A 27,155-nucleotide genomic window follows, 5' to 3' on the forward strand; every position below is an offset into this window, starting at 1 on the left:
GAAATGACATCTCATTGTTTTGATTTGCATTTCCCTGATGATGATTTTGAACACTTTTCATGTCTCTGTTAGCGATCTATATGACTTCTGTAGGGAAATTATTCAGGCCCTCTGCCCATATTATAATGGCATAGTTGAGTTTTTTTCATTGTTGAGTTATATGTGCTCTGTATATATTTTGGATAGCAACCTCTTATAAGATATACCATTTGAAAACATCTTATCTCATTCAGTTCATTGTCTTTTTTATTTGTTGTTGGTTTCCTTCACTGTGCAAGAGCAATTTATTTTGATGTGGTCTCATTTGTTTATTTCTGCATTTGTTGACCTTGATTGAGAAGTGACATCCAAAAATAAATATATATTGCTAAGACCAATGTCAAAAAGTTTACTGGCTATGTTTTCTTTTAGAAGATTTATAACTTCAGATTTTACACTTCAGTATTAAATCCATTTTGAGTTTATTTTTGTATATGGTATAAGAAAGTACTCCTACTTTATTTTTTGCTACTGTGGTCTTTTGTTGAACTGTGACTAGCCATCTGGCATCCTGTGCTCTAGTTAACAAATGTTAATTTAATAAATTTATAATGGTTATATTCTGTGTCACACAATTAAATATTAATTTGTAGCTCAGTATATTCCTATGTAACCATATCATATTGAATACAATGGACAATTTATAAGAATATTCTTTGATTCCAAAAAGGAATAAAATTCATATCTAATATTAGTTTAAGGTATTTACTTTGAGGACATACAGACAGATGTAAATGTTAATCTTATTTTTACCTAATAAAACAGGGATTGATGGGAAATTTTCGTTTTAGTTTCCTTATTAGTAAAAATATAAGTAATACTAGTATTACCTTATAAGGTAATTTGATTCATCTTGAAAAAAATCAAGGTAGAAAAGTGTGGAATAAATTAATTTTTGGATTGATTTATAAGATGTCTTGCAGTAGTTGATTTACCACTGATCACTGAGAATTGTGAGAGGTAAATAGGTGGAGATCATTGTGATATACCATAGATCTACAAGGATAGACTTATTCTAGGATATCATGAAACATTGTGTTTATTAACAAGTTCTGGGGCATTGCAAAAGACAAAGGGTATCGCAGAGAGACACGTACTATAAGAGTTAAAAGCACACATTCTGAAGTTAGACTTTATCTGAATTCTAGAACTGCCACTTACTGTGGTACCTTTCCTTAAGTCTCTGTAAAAGAGAGGAAATAATATTTTCCACGTAGGATTTTTTAAAGGGTTCTATTACTTAATATAAACAAAGAATTTGCACAGTGACAAACATTTAATTGTTTAATAAGGAGTAACTATATTATTCATATACAGTCAATAAGGAATGAGCTTTAAAATTATAATAAGAGCCCGGCCGGGCGTGGCTCAGTGGTTAAGCGTCGACCTAGGATCCAGGCGATGAGGGTTCGATTCCCGGTCAGGGCACATGCCCGGGTTGCGGGCTGCAGCCAATCAATGACTCTCTCATCATTGATGTTTCTATCTCTCTCTCTCTCCCTCTCCCTTCCTCTCTCTGACATCAATAAAGATATATTTAAAAATAATAATAATAAATAAAATAAAATTATAATAAGAAAAAATTGTCATTTTCCTTTCACTACAGACCAAAAGCATAGGCATTGGAACAAGCATAATGGGAAATTTCAGTCTACTAAGAGAGAGTAGTCTGACCCCAAAATTATTCCTTTCCCATTATGTGCTTTCTTTCATAAAAACAAAGAATGCATTTATGTATGTAGGTATTAGTTCATTCATTAATTCACTTTTTCACTCATTTATCAAATATCTATTAAGAATATACTTTGTGAAACTACTACACTTGTTACAAACACTTAGCCTACAGCAGCACAAAACCAGTATTATCATTACTGTCATAAAACTTATAGTCTAGTAAAAAATTATATTAAAACTTAGAAGATTGTAAAAAATTTGTGTAGGCTAATCTTTTCAAACTGTACTTGGCAAAAATCTAGTTCTATATGAAGTATTAATATCTATTTGATTAAAAATGTGTTTTAATGATAAAATTTAGAAATGGTATATATTATATCACAGTAAGTGAAGATTTACAAAGTACATTAATACATTATTCCAAGAATTCCTGAAGTAAATATGTTTACCTTTGTTTACTCCAGAATTTTCAAAATTTGACCACAGAAACCCTTCTTTATGCAAAATCGTTAAAAACACGTAAGATGTAATAGACCCATAGAACACAATTTAAGAGACTCTGGTCTAATTTAACCCTCTTGTTTTGCAGATGAAATGACTAAAGATCAGAGAACAAAACTAACCATTTTCATATTACAGTTTCTCATCAGATAATTAAGGGATGAGAGGATCAGTCAAGTGCTTTTTCTATCTCACCATGAAGATTCCAAGGAATAGGATTATCTTTGCTTTACTCTCTTAAAGACAGTTGAAAAGAGATTATGTAATGTTATTATGTATTTTGAATGTCAAAACCACAACTTTAGCTTTAAATGATTTAGAGGATAAATTCCATAATCACATCATATCTGTATTGACAGCCATAAAGGTATAGATTATCAATTATACATATAAGTTTGATATATTATAGTCTGAATTATAAAATACATTTTATGATAATGTATCTATAAAGTATCATAATAACTTGATCAATAATTTCATATTAGTATTACAATACAGATCACCTGGCCATCTAAAAATACAGGATTATAAACCAAACAAAAGCAACTTTATGCCTCATTATTTTGAGGAGAAATCCCTTCTGCACACTAGTGTGTTTGGTTATCTTGCTAAGGACTTAACAAGAGTCATCATGTCTCACAGTATTCCCCCATGTACAAGTAGAGTTCTTAGTAGAGGGAATTTGTTTAGTTTAGTTTTTATTTTGTTATTTTATAGACACTGGAGAGAAAATATAAATGGTAGCCTCTGGGTGCAAAGGTACAAAACTGAGCAATTTTCCACTCTTTGTTTTCTGACCTCCTTATACAAATACTAGTTACAAAAGAAATATAATTTGGTTACCTTCTTATTAATAAATACCAAAAATATTTAAAAATTAAGACAATAGAATGGGGATATAAAATATTTCAGTAATAAAAAGAACAGAACAAACTATTACTGCTCTTTGGAATGAGTAGTTTTAACAAAGTATGCAAGAATCATTTTCTCTGGTTGAGTGTTGATTCCCCAGTGTGCTCTCAGTGAGTAATTAGAATGGCCCAGTGAATGTCAGCATCAGCTTGTTTATTCTCATTATTTTATCATTTTAAAAACCCTCTAGGTGATGAGACATGCAGTATAGAACATAATTACCATTATTAGCATACTAATTGGACACAAAATAGGCCAACTACAAGGTAGCCAACTGAATAATTTCACATTAATCAAACACTATAGTGAATAAGCCTATTGTTAAATTGACAGCTTCCATAATTGGCAATATTTTGCAGTGAAATATCAGAATTTCCTTGTAATATCTCTCCAGTGTCAGATAATTTAGTAAATTTCCATGTTCTCATCTTCAAGTGTAAGCACCTAGCTCAAGTTAAAAAAAGACACAACATTATAATGAGAATACTAGTCTTTTTAACAACTGGCATAAGTATTTAGAGAGATGTCTGTTGGCCTTCAGCAAGAGATGTGAATAATAAGCAAACAAAAAAAAACTATCAATTTACTCACTTGTTGCTATATATTTTGTTTTATTTATAAATATATATTCTGCTGAACCCAAAAGATATTTGACTACATTAACAGTCTCTTGGAGTTGTTCTACTTTATAAGAGTGCAAATATAAGTCTCTTGGAGATGGTCTACTTTATAAGAGTGCAAAAAAAGTAACCCCCTCCTTAACAATGTAATTTTTATGTATTGGTGCTTATAAGCACTAACTGCTCCATGCTACCAGTATTCTTTTAGCTTTCTGCAGGTAAGTAGAGCTGGTATAGAATAAAATTATTTCTCAGTAAAACAGAATCATTATGAATTCTCAATGATGCACTTTTTCTGACTTTATTTAGATCATCTGCCTATTCAAAAGTCACAAATGACCACCAACTGTCCTCAAGATCCAACTCTCAATTGAGCACTGTTTAAGGATTTCTATAATCTGACCTCAGCAAGTCTTTTAAAAAAAAAAAAAAATCTTTATTGCTGAAAGTGTTACAGATGTCCCATTTTCACCCCCATTGATACCCCCCACCCAGCATCCACCCCTGTCCTCCTCAGAAGGTCTTTTTAACCTGATCCGCCAAGTAATTCTGTCCCAGCCAGTCAATCTCTCTATGCCAAACATCCATGCCATTTATAATTCTTTTATGCATATTTTTGCATATTTTCTAATCCTGAATTATCTGCCCCTTCTTTAGTGCTTATCCCCTTCTTTCGTACTTATACTTTTCCTCAACATAAACTCAAATCCCTCCTCCATGAAGTTTTTCTTGATTATTGCAACTGAAGTTCGTTCTCTTCTTGCTAAGTTTCTATTATGTTTACTATTTATATGGAACATATTCATTTTCTCTGTAAACACTGAGCACCTACTAAATGCCAGTCCCAACATTTAGCAACAAAAAGACAAAGATGGCTCTGACATGGTTCCCCCTCGAAACTTCATATGTATGGCTCTATTACAAAAAACACACACACAAAAAAATTTCAAAATTATGTATTTTTGAGAGTAGAAACCTTGTGCTATATTTCTGTTGTACACTTCATTAGTGAGCACATAGTAGATCATCTAGAAAAAAATAATGGAATACATTTCTGTTACTTTTCCTTTCCTATAAGTTTATTAAAGCTACATGTCGTCATTTAGAGCCTCCTTGTACTTATTTCAAATTCAGAAATTTTCTTTTTTCCCATATCATACCCTTTTCTGGTAACACTTTCACTGACTTTTCTGTAGCATGCTAGAATGAGGTAAGTGATGACCTGGGAAATCCATTCTTATATTGACTTTTATATCTGGGCCTTTTACCTAACTTGATTTCATTCCTTAATTTATCTGTATCTTCATTTTCCTATCTATAGTACAAAGAGGATGTAATACACTAATAATCCATGGAAGTAGCATCATGCAAGTAGCATTTTTAGCATACAACTAAGGGCTAGATTTGATCAGTGGTCCCCAAGCATGGTTGCACATTAGAGTTCTATGAGAAGCTTCTGAAAACTGCTGCTCACTCAACTCTCTTCTACAAACCAATTTAATCAATTTCTGGTGGTGTAGATTATATATCAGTATCTATAAAAGCCTATCCCAGTGAATAAAATGTAGTCAGAGTTGAAAACAGCTGAACTTTCCAACTGTGATTTTATATGACTTTGAAGTTTAGAAACTTCAGAAAGTGACTTTTAGAAAGACAGAAACATTTACATCAAGACATTTTTAAGAATCTAATTTAGGACTTGGTGAAAATCTAATCTATGATAATTTAGAAATAAGCAAATTCAGCATTCAGTATATGTATCAGCAGCTTGAATTGGAATAGCAGTTTTGTAATTTCATACATGATCTGTTTCAGTTAGGAGAATTACTAGAGACAGAACAATGAATTGTTACTTATGAAAGTAAAAAAATATAGGACTTTTGAATAAACACAATTTCCAATCCTGTCACTCTTGTGTTTTTCTTTTTCTTATCTATTTGTTTTGTATCATGAGAGTCCTTGGAAGAGCTTTTGACCTCAGTATAGCTCTTCAGCTAGAGGAATTTAACTTGTGAGCCTCAGAAAAGAGAACTGTGGAATGCAGACCAAAGCTAACCATGGGAAGTATATTAATTACAGTACTGGCTCACCTGCTATAACACGGACCCAAAAGCAAAATAATAGTTGATCAGCAGACATAAAAGTTTGTTTTAATCTCATACAAATTCTGGGTTTGTAACTCACGATTGATATGGTAACACCACAACTATCAGGAAAACAGGATCCTTCTACGATGTTGCAATAATATCTTCCAAAATGAAAGTTTCATCTTTTAATCTAAAATGGCTGTTTCAGTTCCCAACATCTTGATCCCATTTCAGCTAGCAAGAAAGAATAAAAGTGAAAGGACACCAGGAATGTTTTTATATTTAATCTGAAAACCTTAGGTATTGTACACACCACTTTTCTCACACTTCATTAGCAAATATTTAGCCATGTGGCCACAGCTTGCTGCAAAAAGGACTTGGAACTGTAATATTCAGCTGAGAAATGTAGTCTTCAGCAAATACTAACAATTTTGGTAGTATATAGGAAAAAGCTATTTTTACGTGGAACACTGAATTATTGTCAAATTAGGATGTGGTAATGATCTGCCAAATTTCCTTCCTTTACCAAGGTCCTTCAGTATCCATAGATGAAGAAAAATGAACTCTTCCTTCCCTTCCTCAACTGTGCTTTTAGCTCTCCACATCAATATAAATATGGCCTGCAGAATCAACTCCAGTCCAATTGTTGAGACTAATCTTAAATCAGGCTGAAGAGGAGTAGACAATTTTAATATTTTTTGGCTATTTATCAAACTATTTTCTTTTGTGGTGTGATTCAGTATTATGTATGTAGCTCTACCTAGTATTATTGAAGTTATCAAGTCTAAATAACTTGCTATGTTTCTTGTATTTCTTGGCTTGGCTTCAATCCTTTATCCTACATTGATAATGTGAAATTATTGCTTAATGGATACAGAGTTTTAGGTTTGCAAGATGAAAAGACAAGATGAATGGTGGTAACGGATGTGCAGCAATGTAAATGTACTTGTTGCACCACATTGTAAACTTAAAAAGATTAATATGCTAAATGTTATGTGTATTTTACCACAATTTTTTAAATGATGGAGAAATTAAAACACTCTCAGATAAAATTTGAAAGAATTTTTTACCAATTAACCATTTAAAAAAAAATACTGTAGACAGTTCTTCAAGTTAAAATGAAAGGGTAATAGACAATAACTGGACACTGTACAAAAATTTAAAATGTCTACTAAAGGTAACTACATGGGTAAATATAAGACCACTCTAACTGTACTTTTGGTTTATAACTCCACTTTTTATTTTTTATACATAATATAAAAGTCAAATACACAAAAATAATTTAAAAATCTATGTTACTGGGCATACGATGTATAAAGACACAATTTGTGACAACAAGAACATGATGGGGGTAAGAGATGATGAGGATTAAAGTGTTTGTATGCTATTGAAGCAATGTTGGTATAAATTTAATATAGATAGTTATGAATTTAGGATGCTAATTATAAACCTCAGGTAACCATAAAGAAAATATCTAAAAATATATACTCAGAATGAAATTAGCAGACAATAAAAATAATACACTGCAAAAAGTCAACTAAATAGCAACAGAAAAACCATAATGGAAGGAGTGAGAAACAAAATACAAGTAGAACACATACAGAAATAAAAAAGCAAAAGAGCAAAAATAAGTTCTTCCTTACTGTTTATTTATTTAAATGTTAATAAATTAAAATCGCCAACGAAAAAGCATAAATTAGCATAATAGATTACCAAATACACATGATCCAACTCCATGCTGTCTATAAGATACTTTAGATACTGGGTACAAATACTGAAGGTGAAAGAATGTATATAGGTAATCCAAGCAAAAACCAACAAAGAATGAAATACTATATTAATATAAGATAAAAAAGGCTTTAAGCCAAAAATTGTTGCAAGAGCAAAGAATGACATTGTATATTATAAAAAGTTGAATATACGAAGAAGATATAACCATGGGAAGTATATTGGTATTTATTATGAAGTCTATTTTGTAAAAAATAAGTATTGTTACTCCCGCTATTTATTCATTTCCATTTGCATGGAATATTTTTTTTCCATTCCTTCACTTTCAGCCTGTGTGAATCTTTTGCTCTCAGGTGGGTCTCTTATAGACAGCATATACATAGGCCATGTTTACTTATCCTTTCAGGTACCTTATGTCTTTTGATTAGAGCATTCATTCCATTTACATTTAAGGTTACTAATTATATGTACTTATTTAATGCCATTTATTGCTATGTGCCTATGTACCTTTCTCTCAATATTTTTTTCTTTTAAAGCAGTCCTTTTAGCATTTCTTGCAATGCTGGTTTTGTGGTACTGAACTCCTTTTGCCTTTTTTTTTTTGTCTTGGAAGCTATTTCAACTTCAATTTTAAATCATAGCCTTGCTGGATAAAGCATTCAAGACTACTTTTGTTGCATGTTCTTGCTTTTCATTACTTTGAGAACTGTATATGCCATTCCCTTCTTGCCTCAAGTGTTTCTGTTGAGAAATCTGCTCTCAGCCTTATAAGGGTTCCCTTGTAGATCACTGCCTGTCTCTCTCTTATAGCCTTTAATATTCTTTCTTTGTCTTTAATATTTGTCATTTTAATTATTATATTTCTTGAAGTGATTCTCATTTGGTTCCTCTTGTTTGGAACCCTCTGTGCTTCCTGAACTTCTGTGGCTTTCTCCTTCACCAGCTTTGGGAAGTTTTTCTGTCATTATTTCCTCCACCAGGCTCTCTCTCCTTTACTCACTTTCCTCCCCCTCATTTACCTCTATGATGCGAATGTTATTTTAGTTCATGTTGTCCCAAAGTTTCCTTAAACTGTCCTATCCTTTTAAGTGCTTTTTTTTTTCTTTTTGCTCCTCTATTTGAGTGTTTTCCCCCCTCATTTTCTAAATCACTTATTCTATCCTCTGCTTTATTGAGTCTGCTTTTAGTGCCTTCCAGCATATTCTTGATATCAGATATAGTATTCTTCATTTCTGCCTGGTTCTTATTTATCATAACTATATATTTTTTCATGCTTTCACTAAGTTCCTCGACCTTCTCATGAAGTGTCTTATGTTTCTCATTAATTTCTTTGAACATCTTTTTAACCACTACTTTGAACTATATTTCTGATAACTTTCTTACCTCCATTTCGTCAAGGTCTTTTTGTGGTAATTTTTCCTTTTCTTTAGTTTGGGGGTTGCTTCTTCGTTGCTCCATTTTAGCTTTCTCATTAGATTTAAAAGACAAATATCACATGATCTCTCTTATATGTGGAACCTAAGAACTTAATAAACTTATAAACAGAATAGATTCAATGACATGGAAGCATAGATCAGACTGAGGAATGTGAGAGGGATGGAGGAGGGTGGGTGGGTAGAGGGGGAGAGAGTAACCAAAGAATTTATATGCATATATGCACAACCCAAGGACACGGACAATGGTGGGAAGAGGGACTGGGGAGGGGAGGGGTTGGGGTGGAATGGTTCATTGGGGAGAAAAAAGGACATCTGTAATATTTTAAACAAAAATAAAAATAAGAAGAAGAAAAAAAAAACCAACCAAACAAAAAATAATAATACATTGTATCTTCTTCGACCATGATGAAATTAGGCTAGACATCAAATTCAGATGCAAATCTTGAAAATTCACAAGTATATGGAAATTAAGACATGCTTGATCAACCAATGGATCAAAGAAGTAATCATAAGTGAAATTATGAAAAAAAATACTTAAAAATAAATAATAATTAAAACACAATATACCAAAACTTAAGAGCTGCAGTTGAAAGCAGTGGGCAGAGGAAATTTACAATAGTAAACACCTACTTTAAATGAGAAAAAAAATCTCAAATCAATAACCAACTATAGAGACTACAGAATTAGGAAAAGAGCAAAGTAAACACAAAGTTATGGGAAGGAAAATATTAAAAATTAAAGTTGAAAAACATGAAATAAAAAAATTAAAAATAATAGATAGAATAAATGTAACCAAAAGTTGTTTCTTCAAAACTTCAACAAAATTAGCAAATTTCTAGCTAAACTGAAGGAGAAAAAGTTAAAGAATACACATAAATAAAAATCAGAAATAATTGTTTGGACAATACTATTGACCTTATAAAAATGAAAATGATTTTAAGAATATATTATTTACAGCTTTGCATGAACCAATTAGATAACCTAGATGAAATGGACACATTCTTAGAAACACAATTACCAAAACTGACTCAAGAAAAAATAGAAAATATGAGCATACAAATGAAAAAATGATTGAATATATAACAACCATTCCCCTAACAAAGAGACATCCAGGACCATGTGGTTCACTGACAAATTCTACCAAATATTTAAAGAATTAATATCAATCCTTCTTACTCTCTTGCAAAAATTAGAAAGGGGATACTTTGAATCTAATTCTATGAAGCTAGCATTACTTGATTCTAAAAACAGATAAGGTTGTTACAAGAGATAACAGATTACACAGTAGTATTCCTTACAAATAGAGATGCAAATTCCTCAAAAACTACCAGAAAAAAATTCAAAATTACTTAAGAGGATCTTACACCATAACCAAGGTGGATTTATCTCAAGAATACAACATTTCAACATGAGAAAATTGACCAATTCCTGGAATTAAGGAAACAGAACAAAACAAAATGAAACATGATCATTTAGATAGATGCAAAAAACACATTTGACAGCATCCAACACATTTTAATGATAAAGACACTCAAAAGGAAATTTCTTCAATATAATAAATGCCTTTATGAAAACCCCCCATCTAACATAATACTCAATGTTGAAATAATGAAAGTAGTCTTTATATTAAAATAAGACAAGAATGTTGAATTTACTGGAGCCATTCAACATTTTACTGAAAGCACTAAACAGTGCAGTTAGATAAGCCAAAAAATAAGTCTTCTAAATCAGAATAGAAGTAATATTTTCATATCTACCTTTCTATCTATCTGTCTAATCTCAAAGTATACACAAAAAAACCTGTAAGACTAAGAAAATATGCAAATTTGTAAGGTGCAAGAAAAACATACAAAGATTAGTCATGTTTCTGTATAATTGTAAGGAACAATAAAAACATGTTTTAAAAATATATTTATAATATCATCAAAAGAGAAAATACCTAGGAAGAAATGTAACCAAAAATTTGAAATATTTGTAGACATAATACAACAAAATATTGCTGAAAAATTTTTATAAAGATTTAACGAAATAGAAAGACATCCATGTTCATGGACTGAAATACTTAATATTGTTTAGATGTCTATACCATCCAAAGAGTTCTACACATTTAACACAATGGTTTTAAAAATCTTATTGGCCTTTTCACAGAAAATTTAAAAAAATTGATCCCCAAATTCATATAGAGTTATGGTGGTCCCTGAATACCCAAAACGATTGTGAGAAAGGCCAAAATTTTGGAGTATTCCTATTTCTCAACTTCAAAACTTATCTCAAAGATACAGTATTTAAGAAAACAATGTGGTGGCATAGGGAATACATCTCAGCCCACGGAATGAAATTGAGTGTCCAGAAACAAATCCATATATCTATAGCCACTGATTTTTGACAAGGGTGCCAATTTGATTAAATGGAAAATGACAGTCTATTCAACAATTTTTACATGAGAACTCAAAGTCCACATAATAAAGAAAAAAAGATGAAGATATAAATAAGTGGAAGAATATACCATGTTTCTGGATTGGAAGATTATCATTGACCTGTCCATACTACCCAAAGCAATTTATAGATTCAATGCAATTCTTATTAAAATGCCAACAACCTATTTGCCAGATTTAGAACTAATATTTCAAAAATTTATATGGATCCAAAAAATATCCCAAATAGACATTACAATCTTGAGAAAGAAGAATAGAGTTGGTGGGATCACTTTACTGGACATTAAACTGTACTACAAAGCCATTGTAATCAACATAGCCTCGTATTGGTACAGCAACAGACATATAGATAAATGGAACAGAACAGACACCCCAGAAATAGACCCACACAACTATGTTCAGTTAATATTTGACAAAGGAGGCAAGAGCATCCAATGGAGTAAAGACAGTCTCTTCAATAAATGGTGTCTGGAAAATTGGACAGCTACTTTCAAAAAAATGAAACTAGACTACCAACTTACACCATATACAAAAATAAACTCAACATGGATAAAATACTTAAATGTAAGTCATTAATCCATGAAAATTCTGGAAGAAAACGCAGGCAGTAAAGTCACAGACATCTTCTGTAGTGGAATTTTCACCAATACATCTCCTAGGCAAGAGAAACAAAAGAAAAAATAAACAAATGGGACTACATCAAAATAAAAAAAACTTCTGCACAGCAAAAGAAATGAGCCTCTGGATCCATTTGGATCCAGAGACATAGAAGTATGAAACAGAATGAAGGATCTCAGAGGGAAAGTGGGGAAGGGAGAGTGGGTGGGGAGAGGTTAATCAAAAAACGTATATGTTCATAAGCATAACCCATAGACAGAGACATTGGTATGAGGAAAGCTTGTGGGTGGGATGGATGCAGGGTAGAGGGGATCAATGGGGATAAAAAAGGGGACATCTGTAATATTTTCAACAATAAAGATAAAGAAACAAATAAAAAGCAGAAAAAAAGAGAAAGCAGCCTCAAAATACAAAGGAACCCCACAGTATGGGAGAATATATTTGCTAAGGATGTATCTGTGAAGGGGCTAATTTCCAAAGTGTACAAAAAACTCATACAACTCAACAAGAGGAAGACAAACAATTCAATTAAAAAGTGGTCAAAAGACCTGAATAGACACTTCTCCAAAGAGGACATACAGATGGCCAAGAGAAATATTAAAAATGCTCAATGTTGCTAATCATCAGAGAAATGCAAATTAAAACCACAATGAGGTATCACTTTACACATGTCAGAATGGTTACCATCAACAAATCAACAAGTGACATGTGCTGGTGAGGATGTAGAGAAAGGGGAACCCTGGTACACTGCCGGTGGGAATGCAGACTGGTGCAGCTACTGTGGAAAATAGTATGGAAGTTCCTCAAAAAATTAAAAATGGAACTGCCTTTTGACCCAGTGATCCCAGTTCTAGGAATATATTCTAAGAATCCTGAAACACTAATCATAGAGAATATATGTGCCGTTATGTTTATAGCAGCAAAATTTATAATAGCTAAGATCTGGAAAGAACCCAAGTGCCCATCAATATATGAGAGGACAAAAAAGCTGTGGAACATTTTCACCATGGAATACTATGCAGCTGTAAAGAAGAAGTATCGTGTACCCTTTTATATAGTATGGATAGACTTAGAGAATATTATGCTAAGCAGAATAAACCAGGCAGAGAAAGACAAATCACATAATCTCACTTATAGGTGGAATCTAAAAATCATAATAAACTGATGAACAAAGTACGTTCAGTGACATAGAAGCATGGAACAGGTTGAGGAATCTCAGAGGGAAGCTGGGGGTGGGTGGGGAGAGATTAATCAAAGAATTTATATGCATATATGCTTAACCCATGGACATAGACAATAGTGTGGTGAATCCCTGGGCCTGGAAGTGGGTGTGAGTTGAAAGATGTCAATGGGAATAAAAGGGGACATCTGTAATGTTTCAACAATAAAGATAAATTTAAAAATTAAATTAAATTATATCTAATGAGACTTTTTTCAGTCCAGCATATGGTTTATCCTGGAGAATATCTAATACGCATCTGAGAAGATTGTGTATCTTGTATTGGTTGATAATTGATATGTCTTTTAGATCTGATTAGTATATAATCTTCAAATATTCCATTTCCTCTTTGATTTTCCCTATGAATGTCTTATCCATTATGAAAAATGGGACATTTAAATATCCAACTATTATTGTAGAACTGTCTTTGCTCCCTTAATAAACTGATGAACAGAGTAGATTCAATGATATGGAAACATGGATCAGACTGAGGAATATCAGAAAGAAGGAGGGAGTGGAGAGGGGAAGAGATTAACCAAAGAATTTTTATTCATATATGCATAACCCAAAGACACAAACAATGATGTGTGAAGGACTGGAAAGGAGGGTGAGGCAGGGTTGAGTGGTCAATGGGGAGAAAAAAGGGACATCCGTAATATTTTGAACAATATAAAATATAAAAAATAAACAAAAAAATGACAAGGAAAAAAGAAAAGAAATAAATTGAACGTTTATGCCATATTATGTACAAATATTAGCTCAAAAACTGTAAATGGTCCAAATATAAGAGCTAAACCACAAAACTCTTAGAAGAAAAGAGATTAATCTTAATGACTTTGGATTTGGCAATGGATATTTAAATATCACACTAAAAGCACAAGCAACAAAATAATTAAATATATAATTTTGACTTTATCAAAATAAAAACATTTGCATCACAGGACATTATTAAGAAAGTGAAAAGACAACCTAGTGATTACAAGAAAATATTTTGAAGTCACTATCTCTTCAGTTTCTAGTAACAAGAATATTATTAAAAATACACTTAGAAATCAACAAAAAGACATCCCAATCTATTTTTTCCTTTTTATTCAATTTATTGGGATGACACTGTTTAAATGAAACACTGATGAAATCCTGTTAGGAGTGTAAAGATGGTTTACCCATTGTGAAAAATAGTTTGGCAGTTCCTCAATAAAATAAACAGAGAATTACCATATGACCCTGTAATTCCACTGCTAGGTATATACCGAAATAATTTTTAAAGGTATTCAAAAGAGTGCATATTTATGCACTTTTATATCAGCACTATTCACAATGACCAACATGTTGAAACATTTCAAATGTCCATTAACAGAAGAATGAAAATCTAATTGTTATATACATACAATGAAATGTTATTCAGCCATTTAAATTAGTTATATATTGACACCTGATACAATATGAATGCACCTCCAAAAAACTATGCCAAGTGATAGAAGTCAGGCAAAAATGGTCATACATTGTAGTATTCTGTTTATAAGAAATATTAAGAATAGATAAACCCACAGAAACTGAACAATATTGTTGGTTGCCAGGATTTGGGGAAAGGAGGGATGGAGAGAAACTACTTAATGGGTAAGAGATTTATATTTAGAGAGGAAATGTTTAGAGAAGTGGTAGTTGCACATTGTGAATTGTGTTAGATGCCATGGAGTCATTGTTTAAAATAGTTATTTTTATTTTATGTGCATTTAATCTTAATAAATTATTTAGAATGGTTTAGTATTTATAGGAACGGATCTTCCACCGTTATTTATAGTATCAATTCCATTGAATTAAAAGAGGAAAATTCCACCTGAATATTTCAGGCTTCCCATGTTACTGGGTTAGGTAAGCAGGCAAAAACAAGTACTCAGATGTTTCCTAAAGTAAATCACCCTGAGAATCAATAGGTAGTTGAATTGCAACTATTTAATGGATGCAGGAAATATGGTTTGAATGCAAATTATATCGTGTATCATTTTATATAAAAAAAAATCCACATCTAGTGATAAAAAAGGGGAAAATTTCTCGAAATTCTAACAATATAAGACAAGGCTATGAAAATATAGTCAGATAAAAGTATGGACAATGTGTAATTCATTTCAGTGGTGAAGAACACATCATGCTGTGTTTAACAACAGTAGCAGTGGCACCCTAAACATACTGTTCAAATGGTATGACCTAGTCTGTAGTTCTGCCACCTGGCTTCTTTCAAGTCTAATTCCTCAATCTTTCAATCATTTTTTGCTTATGATGGCCAAAACAACTTTCTTTTATTTGCCACAAAGAAATCTGATTGATAAATAGTGCCTCCACTTCCCAAACTAGCCTTGCAGCAAACTATGGATTCGGGGTTTAGCTTCCCTCATTCCATTTCCTCTAGTCAGTTGTCCACTTTCCCTCCTTACACCCACATTTCTCCTTATGCTCTTATATCCTTACTTTTGTATGAGTAGTATTCAAATTATTTCTTTTATAATTTCTTTTTGTCAATTTTATGGAATATATTGGAGTAATATCAGTAAAATGATACAGGTTTCAGGTGTACAATTCTATAATATCTCATCTGTATATACAAATAATTTCTTTTATGCCCTTCTGGTCCTTTTGAGTGCTCAGAAGGTAGTATGGTAATGCATACAGAAATATAGTCCCCAGGGGAAGAAATAAAAATTAAATCTATATAAATCTCTCCCTCCCTACACGCAGTCTTACACAGCAGAAAAGCTACTGATCTGTACTTCTCTAACATACATGTTTATTTGAGGGTATTTTGTATACTGTCAAAACTCTACTGAAAGGGATATGTGTATTTCAAATAACATTAGTTGTCACAGAATGCTGGCAATATTTTAGACAGTTAAGATCCAGTAGAATAAAGCAATACCGTAAAAAACAGCAAACAATTTTAAAAAACATCGTCCACTTATTAGTGGAATGAAACTTAGATCCAGCCAACACATGAACAAGTCACAGAAAGATTACCAACTTAGCTATCTTGGTGTAAGTGAAATTATGTCTATATCAGGTTATCCCCCAAAGAGTGGTGTTCCTTAAAATGTTGTTAGGTGTGTCAAGGGAAAAAAGTGGTGTCGAAAATTTTTGAGAAATGTTAGGTTAAATACTTTAAAACAGATATTTTTGTAGTAATCATTTGAGCCTTTAACATATGAATCATGAGTAACCAAATGTATGTTGTTTTAAGGTACTAAGTTTTATGTTGAATATTTATAGAGCAATACATAGCTGAGACAGTTATCTTTCTTTATGGAAATTTAGGTGGACTTATCAGCAGGAAGCCTTTTATAATATTCACCATTTTACCTGAGAGTACACCCCTTAGTGTTTTGTCATATAATGACTAAAAATTAAATATTTTGAGGAGTAATATGCTTCTTTAGTGGGAAGTAACAATGTCCAATGATAAATAATATTTAAATGAAAATATTAAAAATAGGCATAGGAGCATGTATTTGTATACTTTTAATCATTAAAGAGCTTAGCAATTATGTGTGGTCCAAAGCAAAAAAAAATTTAAATGCCATTTCACATAAAATTTTATGCTGTAAGAAACACAAAATCACTGGAACCATGTCCTCAGAGATTTCAAAAGTATGGAAACTAAGAGAAAATGCAGAAGGAGAATAATACTCTTTTAAGTAAATGCTCTTCTCATGTCATGATATTTCTAATAGCTGTGCTGAATTTGTAAAACCAATATCCTTCATTATTTTAACATGTTAGGTTGAGCCACAGTGTAAAATCTAGAAAAAACTAGGAGATTCTCAAACTTGGGGTAGATAAGTCACCACAGTTATTTTACTGTCCAATTACCAGTAGGAGGCTCATAAAAGTGAAGTCAAATCTCTCCAAAATGATCAGCAAAAAGATTCTTAGCTAATAGGAGAAAAAAAAGACTAGTGGACTTGGAAATAGATCATAGGACATATAGAGCTAACCTCACAGAGGTGGCCAATTATTTCTCCCATGAAGAGAACATATGAGCCTATGACGGGTTCATTTCTTTTGACAAACTCAGTTAATCAAAAGTCCCTTATTCAAGACTTCGACCAATGTAAATGCTGTCTCTGAAGATGGAGAGTCGTTCAAGGTGCTATAGGACTTAACTTGTTTAAGCAAGTGATTCAAATGGCTCTCTTAGACCAATTGTTTCTGTTTCACATTACTTTAAATAGTTGGTAATCACTGTGGATCTACTTACTAGAAAATTGTACATACAAACACGCCAAATTTTCCATGTGATTGTTAAAAATTCACAGATAATATGAACTCCATCCATTGACCCCTCTAGTCATCCATGGAAGTTGGGAGGATTTATGAACAGTATATTAGAACCCCTTTCTGAGTCTCAAGGGTAATCTTGCTTAAATACATTTTTACAAGTTAAAATGAGAAAGAGTGAATGTATAAAGTAGCACAATTCTTTCAGAAGATAATTTGACAATATACATAAAAAAACTTCAGAATTTCCAGTAATAAATCCGATTCTGAAAATCAATATTGTATGTGCAATTAGTTATTTCATAAAGATTTATATAAAACATTCATCATAAGCCAAAGAATATAGTAAATATTCAAGAAAATGCAAATAAAAGGATATGAGGTGATGAATATGTTAATTAGCTTAATTGTGGCAATCATTTCATAATGTATATCAAAAGATCAAAATTGTACACCTAAAAGATAAACAATTTTTATTTGTCGATTATACTTCAATAAAGTTAAAATAGTATGAGAGAGAGATAAGAGAGAAAAATAATACAATTGCATCAACAAATTATGACATATTTGCACCATGAATTATAATATAGCTATTAAAGTGGTATTTTGTGAAGTATTTTAAACATTATGGGGAATATATTCACAATATATTGTTAAGTGAATAAAGATACATAATAAAGATACATAATTATAAATTCACTATAATATCCACTATGGTATAATTATTATCTTTGTGTGTGTATTTTAATTTATATATGTCAGTACAGTATTGAAAGTAAATGAATCAAAATATTAAAATTGTTCATGTCTAGATGATAAGGTTATGGGCAATTAAATTAGAGTTCATTATAATGTATTTTCTTTTATTTTATTCCTATGTGTTTTTATGTACTAATTTAGTTGTACATTTGAGTAACATTGGATTGAATTACATTTGTATAGAAACACATATAAATATATATGGAGAGAGAGAGAACAAACTAAGTTTTCAGTTATTTTGATTGCATAACACCTCTATCATAAAAAAAAACCCAAAAAGCTACTTTGATTCTATTGCATAGCTATGGTTGAGAAGCTTTGATTTACTGTATTTTTCTTAATTAATATGAATCATTTTTATATTAAGAAAAATATATTAAAATTTTTGTAACTATGCAGACTGACATTATCTAGATATATTGCAGTGATCATTTTGCAATACATACATAGTGCTGGATCATTGTGTTGAATACTAGAAGCTATATCTCAGGAAAAAAGAAAAAAATAATATAACAATAAGTAAGCAATGGCAAAAATGAAAGAATACCATCAACCAGTAAGTCAACAACTCAGAATATAAATGGATCAAAAATAAGTTAAAAAATAGGAAACATGAATTTACCTTGAAAACAGTATGATAAGTAAAAGAAACCAGTCACAAAAAATAACACACTGCATATTTCCATTTATTGAAATATAGGCAAATCTTTAGAGACAGAAAACAGACTAATGGTTGTCTAGGGCTTAGAAGATGGATAGGAAGTGACTGCTAATTGGCATGGATGTTTTTTGGGAGAGATTGATGAAAATTTTCTGAATTTAGATTGTGGTGATTGTTGTAGCATGTTATGAATACCCTAATAAATAAAAGAAAATACAGAGGGTGGGCAAAAGGTTTACAGTTGTTCCTATGGAAAATAATAAAATAATAAATAATAAGAGATACTCTTTCATATACTCACACTTGTAAGCCTGCTTTTGCCTACCTCTGATATATATTACATTCTTTCCACATTGGAAATAATGGCTGCTCTCAACACCAGCCTGAGGAAAAACATGTCAAAGAGGTCTGAATGTTTTCAGCATTGTTCTCAGTATCCCTTTTTGAATTCTTATTCTGCTCCTGAAAAACTGTCATGGGAATAATATTCTTGGAATTCATTGTACCAGGATTTTCTGCTTGGTGAACCATTAAGAAAACCATGTAAGGACTCAGCAAAAAACCCTTTATGCAAGAATTTTCCAAGATGTATTTCTCAAAACATTAGTTCAGCAGGTTGTTTTTAGTAAGCATTCTATGAAAAAAAAATTTTAATCAAATATGTTTGGGAAGTTTTGACTTAAAAAAAAGGTAAACATGTTTATTTACTGAAAGACCTCTAAAGAATTTAATATACTTAGATACCTTGTGGATAAGGGTGGATTGAGAGTGGTATATAGCCCAGACGGGCGTGGCTTAGCTGTTGAATGTCGACTTAGGATCCAGGCGATCGGGGTTCGATTCCCGGTCAGGGCACATGCCCGGGTTGCGGGCTGCAGCTGATCAATGACTCTCTCATCATTGATGTTTCTATCTCTCCCTCTCCCTCTCCTTTTCTCTCTCTGAAATCAATAAAGATATATTTAAAAAAAAAAAAAAGAGAGTGGTATATAGTGAGCAATGCCTCCACTTATTTGACTGTAGAACCCCCTTTTGATAGGGAATATATTGAGACATTAGGGTTCCAAAGAAGGCAATTAGGGAAACACTACCTCTTGCTGTTCTTTCTTCCTGGATACTCTAATTGCAGTAAGAACTCTTAAAGGCTAGGATACCTCATATTCTAAAAGAATAAATATGTCACAGTGGGACTTTGGGCTCTGGGAGAGGATAATGAGGGAGATGTTATGGAGCAGGAGACATTCTAAGTATTTTTAGAATCACCCCTGAAGCCTTTCCTCATGACTGACAAAGTTAGCTTTGCTGTTTAGTCTTCACCATCAATCTAAAAAATAGACAAAGCTCCTGTGTTCTAATGGAATGTTGGCATATATGGAAATATGTTCCTGTCTTAACTTAAACCAGAGTGAAGTTTTTCAGTGTTGTGTGGTACCATCATGCCATACATTGCTTCAAATTAGCTCCTGTGTAAAGCAGCCTCAAACAGCTTACTACCCACATCAGAAACCATATATTGGAAAGGAAGCCATTTAATTCTAATGCTCTGCTGGATGGATCAAAAAAGCACACAAATGCGAACATTTCCTCAGTGATGTCCAGAGGCAACAGGCAACAGAAAGAAGAGGGATACTAAAATAAAATTTCCGTACCAAAGTTGTTTGACATAGAAGCACACAATGTTTTATTAAGCAACTCTAACTCTCTTCAAGTCTGTCAAAGCTAAGAAAAGTGAGGAAGCTGCAGAAAAAAACTTTGAAGCTAGTAGAGGTTGGATCATAAGGTTTAAGGAAAGAAGTCATCTCATTAACATAGAAGTTGAGATGAAGCAGCAAGTGCTGATGTAGAAGCTGCAGCAAATTATTTAGAAGATCTAAATAATTTTAGAAGATCTAAAATAATAAATGTAGCTAAACTAAACAACAGATTTTTCAGTATAGATGCAACAATCTTATATTGGAAGAAGATGCTATCTAAGACTTTCTTTCATAGCTACAGAGAAGACGTTAATGCCTGGCTTCAAAGCTTCAAAGACAAGCTGATTCTTTTGGTAGGTGCTACTGAAGCTGATGACTTTAAGTTGAAGCCAATCCTAATTTACCATTCTCCAAATCCTAGGGCCTTTAAGAATTATGATAAATCTACTCTATCTGTGCTCTATAAATGGAACAACAAACTATGAATGACAGTACATCTGTTTGCAAGATGTTTTGCTGTATATTTTAAGCCCACTGTTGAGGCTTACTGCTAAAATATAAGATATCTTCCAAAATATTATGCTTATTAACAATGCACATAGTGACCAAAACAGTGAGATGGTGATTTACAATGATTGGGTGAATATATATTGAGAAGTGTTTATGTCTTCTTTATGTAGTGTCCCCTTTATCATTATAAAATGTCCATATTTGTCACAATGAGATTAATGTTTTTATGCCTGCCAACACAGCAACCATTCTTCAGCCCATGGATAAGGAGTAATTCCAAATTTCAAATATTATTATTTTAGAAACATATCTCAAAAGGCTATAACTGCCTTAAATAATGATTCATCTGATGGATCTGGGAAGTCAATGAAAATCTTATAGAAAGGATTCACCATTCTAGATGCCATTAAGAACATTTACGATATGTGGAAATATGTAAAAATATCAACATTAACAAGAGTTTGAAAGTTCACTCCATTACTCATGGAGGACTTTCAGAAGTTCAAGACATAATTAAAAGAGGAAACTGCAGATGTAAAAATAGCAAGAGGATTAGAATTTGAAGTAGAGTCTGAAAATGTGAATGAATTGATGCAATCTAATAAAATATCAGTGAATAAGAAGTTGCCTCTTATGGATGAGCAAAGAAAGTTTTTTTTTTTGAGATGGAATCTATTCCTGGTAAAGATGCCATGAATATTGTTGAAACAAAAACAAAGATTTAAAATATTCCATAGTTAGTTGATACAGTGGCAGGGTTGGGGAATATTGACCCCAGTTTTGAAAAAAGTTCTACTGTGACCAAAATGCAATCAAACAGCATCACATGGTAAAGAGAAATCATTCGAGAAAGTAGATTCAACTTCACTGTTGTCTTAAGAGATTACTGCAGCCAATTCAGGTTGCCATCACCCTAATCAGTCAGCAGCCACAACATTGAAGCAAGACCCTCCACCAGCATAATGATTATGACTCACTGAAATATCAGATGATAGTTAGCATTTTATAGCAATATAATACTTCTAATTAAGGTGTGCACATTTCCTTTTTATACATAATTATATTGCATACTTAATAAACTACAGCATAATGTAAACATAACTTTTATATGTACTGGGAAAACAAAAAACTGTGTGACTTACTTTATTGTGGTTATTTGCTTTATTGCAGTGCTTTAGCACCAAATCTGCAGTCTCTCTGCAGCATGCCTGTATTCTGTAGATTTTTCTTCATCTTACATGCTGAGTCAGAGGAGTCCAGACTGAAATTTAAGATATGAAATAGAATTAATGTTTTCTTGATCTCAGGTATTTAGATACATAATATGTGTGGATATATATCTTTTTTTTTTGCCCAACATAGTAGGAATGGCATTTCTAACATCATTTTTTATCATAGAATTGCAATCATAAGTGACAGCTTTAGGCAGTAGGGAGTTTGTTCATTAATATATTCTGTTACAAGCAATTCATTTTATTTAACAATCAAGTGAATTAATCTATTTTATTATTTTTTGTAAAATATTGAAAGGCTCTTGATCCTTCAAACGTTTTCTTTTTTCTGAAGGAAATAAATCAATTTCAAATATAGTAAAATCTTTAAAATTAAAATACTTCATTGGACTTACGCTGAAGCATAATTTTAGATATAGCCCACAAAAACTATACACCATCTCTAAAATATGTATGTAATCTGATTTATTTCTAGATTCATTTGCCTTGCTTTGCTTTTTTACTTTTTTTTTTCTTTCAGAAACATGCATTGGAAAAGTAAGTGAAGTGCTTTAGAGAGGAATGCCAACCTCTTTGAGGAAAGTGATGACAGACTGTCTAGAATCTGATGGACTCAAAAACAAACACAATACTCCTTGCTGTACTTTCTGACTTCAAAGGGAGTCTCTCAGGGAGTTTGAGCATGAAAAGCTTCTGTTTTGCATATAGTCATCATGTACCTATGCCCCTCCAACTTTTCTCTTTCTGCAAACTGATCAATTTTTCTAGAGAAACTGGCTAAATGTACAAAAATCTTGTGTCCTCTATTTTGGCCCAGGAGAACTAGATCCCCTAGTTTCCCTTACACTTACACTGAGACAATGTGACTAAATTCTGACCTATGAAATCTCCCAGGCAGTATTCAAAATGGAGAGAGCCATGAGATGGAAGAAGGTCTCTGAGGCAAAGCTGGAAGAGCTGAACAAGAGAGCATCCCCATCTGATGTGAGGAAGAAGTAAATTGTTGTATCAAGTACATGATACTAGTTCACATGATTTTAAAAACTGGCAAGTCTGAAATTTGTAGGGCTGGCTGACTAGAAACTCAGACAGGAGTTGGTGCTTCAAACTTGAGGCAGACTTTTTCTTCTACGGGAAACCTGTTTTTGTTTTAAGAACTTTCAATTGAGTGGATGTGGCCTATCCACATTATCCTGGGTAATCTCCTTTACTTATAATACTAATTATAAATTTTAGCACACAACTACAAAATACCTTCATAGCAACATGTGGGTTAGTGTTTGGTTAAATAACTGGGTACTATAGCCTAGCTTAGTTGACACAAAAGTAACCATCACATCCCAGTCACCAACAACTTGATATTTCTTCAAAGTCTTGAATTTGTAGCTTGGTTGAAAAAATCTTTAATATTATATTTTTTATTACTGTAGATACAGCTACACTAATAGCCATAGGGCAGTGACCAAGTTATAGATCTTAAATCTTGTTCATTTGTACTATATTTCAACCACACCCAGCTGTTATTGACCTTATAAAATAGAGTTCTGTCATCCTGAATTTTACGATGATAAAGCATGCTTGCCCCACAGCCCCACAAGGATATGACAAATATTTCAATATACCAGGTTCTAACTTTTTGTGTAGACAGGTAATAAAATTACAGTACAATTAACAATTTCTAAGAATTTATATATTTTGTGTCATCAACATTAATTTCTCAAAAGTATTTGAGTTGAACATTTGGGCAGCATTTTTAAAAATACCATTATCACTCCAATTTGGACATAAAATAAATACTTCATTCATTTTTTTTGGTTAATCCTTACCTGAGGATATTTTTATCATTGATTTTAGAGAGTGTGGGAGGGAGGGAGGGTCGGAGCAGGGAGAGAGAGAGAAACAGAGATAGAGATAGAGAGAGAGAGAGAGAGAGAGAGAGAGAGAAAGACATTGATATGAGAGACGCATATCAATAAGTAGCCTCCAGGTATGTGCCCTTCACCTGGAATCGAACCATGACCCTTCTGTGGGCATGCCGACACTCTAACCACTGAACAACACTGGCCATGGCCACTGTCATGATTCTTCTTCCTCTTCTCCATCTTCTTCACTTAAATTAGTACTTACATGCTTATTATTAATATGAGAAAATGTTGAAAGTTAATTATTTTGAGATTTGTTCTAACAACAAAGTGTGATTCTTCCAAGTATCATTTGATCATAAGGATTGACTAAGACATAAAATACTTTTTTGTAGAACCATGGAATTTCAAAGTAATTTTAGTTGTTAGATAATTATTTAACTTATCATTCTGTCAATGCATTTTGGAAAAAGAGTTTTCTAAGAATAAGCGTAGGAGTGAATGATGATGATTCTCTACCAGTCACAACTTTTCTGAGTGATATTTAACAAAGGGATTCTTCTTTTTATTTTGTTGTTTCTAAAGTGGTATACTAAATATTAATATACTTCCCCTAAGAAATTATATTTTTCTGCAGAATATTTAATCTTTGTTTATAGGAGACAATCAGCACTTACAAGAACTACAGCAAAAATTGAGAGTAGGTAATTAATATGTTGTTCCAAAGTCAAACAAAAATATTATTTACAAATAAGAAACTAAAGAGATGGAGGAATCCAGAATTTGTCCAGGGAGAAAAAACTAAAAAGGAAAGAATTTGACTGACCACCAAGTAAAAATCAGATACTTATTTTGAAGAGGAAATTTTTAAAATCATTGCTTTCACACATTCATATAATAGTCAATCTCCTGGAGAAGTGGTAAATTAAATCTTTTTTTTCCATTAGTTGTATTTCCTGCTATTGTTTCTTTTTGAAATATATTTACATATGTGAAAAATCTGTAAGAAATTCAGCTTTTATATTATTTGGTCATTCAAATCATAAAACAAAAAAGTCTAAACATTATTTTAATATTTTTATATATTTGATCTTTGAGAAAAAGTAAACAATATATCTTTTAACATTTAAAATAAAGATAAAATTAACATACAATATATTTATTTCAGGTGCTCAATCTACTGACTTAATTTTTGTATATATTTTACAATGATCACCACAAATGTCCAGTGAACACCTGTCACTATAATAGTTACAATTTATTACTCTTATGATTAGAATTTTAAAATGTACTCTCATAATAATTTTCTAATATACAATACAGTGTCTGACTATATTTATGTGCTGCACATAATTTCTGCATGACTTACATATTTTATAACTTGAAGTTTATACCTTTTGATCACTTTCACCCATTTTGCCCACCTAACACTCCGTGCCTCTGACTAGCAACATTTTTAAATTAAATTTATTGGGGTGACATTGCTTAATAACATTGTATACATTTCAAGTGTATAATTTTATAATACATCATCTGTAGATTGCACTGTGTGCACACTACCCAAAGTCTAGTCTCATTCTGTCACCATACATTTCACCCTCTTTGCCCTTTTAACCTCTCTCACCCCACTTTCTTTCTTGTAACCACCGTACAGATCAACCACCAATTTGTTCTCTATATCTGAGTTCAGTTTTTTTGGTCCGTTTGTTTGTTTTTATTCCACATATAAGGGAGGTCATACATTACTTGTCTTCCTCTGTCTGACTTATTTCACTTGGCATAATGCACTCAAGGCCCATCCATATTGTCTAAAATGGCAAGGTTTCCTTCTGTTTCATATTCGACACAAAACTAACCTTCACATTTCATTTTCTTTATCCATTCATTCTTTATGCATTTTCAGTATCCAATCATTCTTTGATGGACCCCTTGACATTTTTCGTGTTTTGTCTATTGTAAGTAATTCTAGAATAAACATGCAGATTAATAGAACTCAGAAGTGGAAATAATGGAACATATGGTAGATCTATTTTTAAATTTTCAAGGTACATCTACACAGTTTTCCATCATAGCTGCACCAATTTATGTGCCCTCCACCAGTACACAAGAGTTTCTCTTATTTCGCATCCATACCAAAACTTGATATTGATTGTATTTTTTATAATAGCTGTTCTAATAGGCTTGGAATGATATCTAATTGTGGTTTTTATTTGCATTATCCTAGCTATTATAAAAAGTCAGAAAATTAGCACCTTTTCATATACCTGTTGACCATCTGTATGCCTTTTTGAAAAAATGTATATTTAGATCCAGATCCTCTGCCTGTTTTTTAACCAGATTATTTGTTTCTTTTTCTTATTGAGTTATAAGAGTTCTTTATATATTTTGTACATGATTTGAAATAGTTTTTTGCCATTTGGTAGGTTGACTTTTTATTTTATTGATAATTGTGTTTGCTGGGCAGAAGCTTTTGATTTTTATGTAGATCCACTCATTTATTTTTGTTTTAGTTGCCTTTGATTTTGGTGTAAAAAAATCATTGCCAAGATCCATGTCAAGGAACGTACTACTAATGCGATCTTCTAGGTGGTTTATGCTTTCAGTAGGTACATTCAAGTATTTCATTCATTTTGAGTTAATTTTTTAAGTTTATTTTTTATTGTTGTCATTATTACAGATGTCCCCTATTTTCTGCCCACTTTTCTCCTTCACCCAGCCATGGCCCCAACCCAGGTCTTCAACACAATATTATCTGTATTTTTGGACTATGCAAATATATATATAAGTTCTTTGTTTAATTTCTTTCCAGCCCTCTCCCCCCCCCCCCAATGCCCCTCTCCTCTGAGATCTGTCAGTCTGTTCCCTGAATCCATGACTTTGGAACGGTTTTATCATCAGTTTA

Source organism: Miniopterus schreibersii (genome assembly GCF_964146895.1).
Source record: "Miniopterus schreibersii genome assembly, chromosome: X".
NCBI lineage: Eukaryota > Metazoa > Chordata > Mammalia > Chiroptera > Miniopteridae > Miniopterus > Miniopterus schreibersii.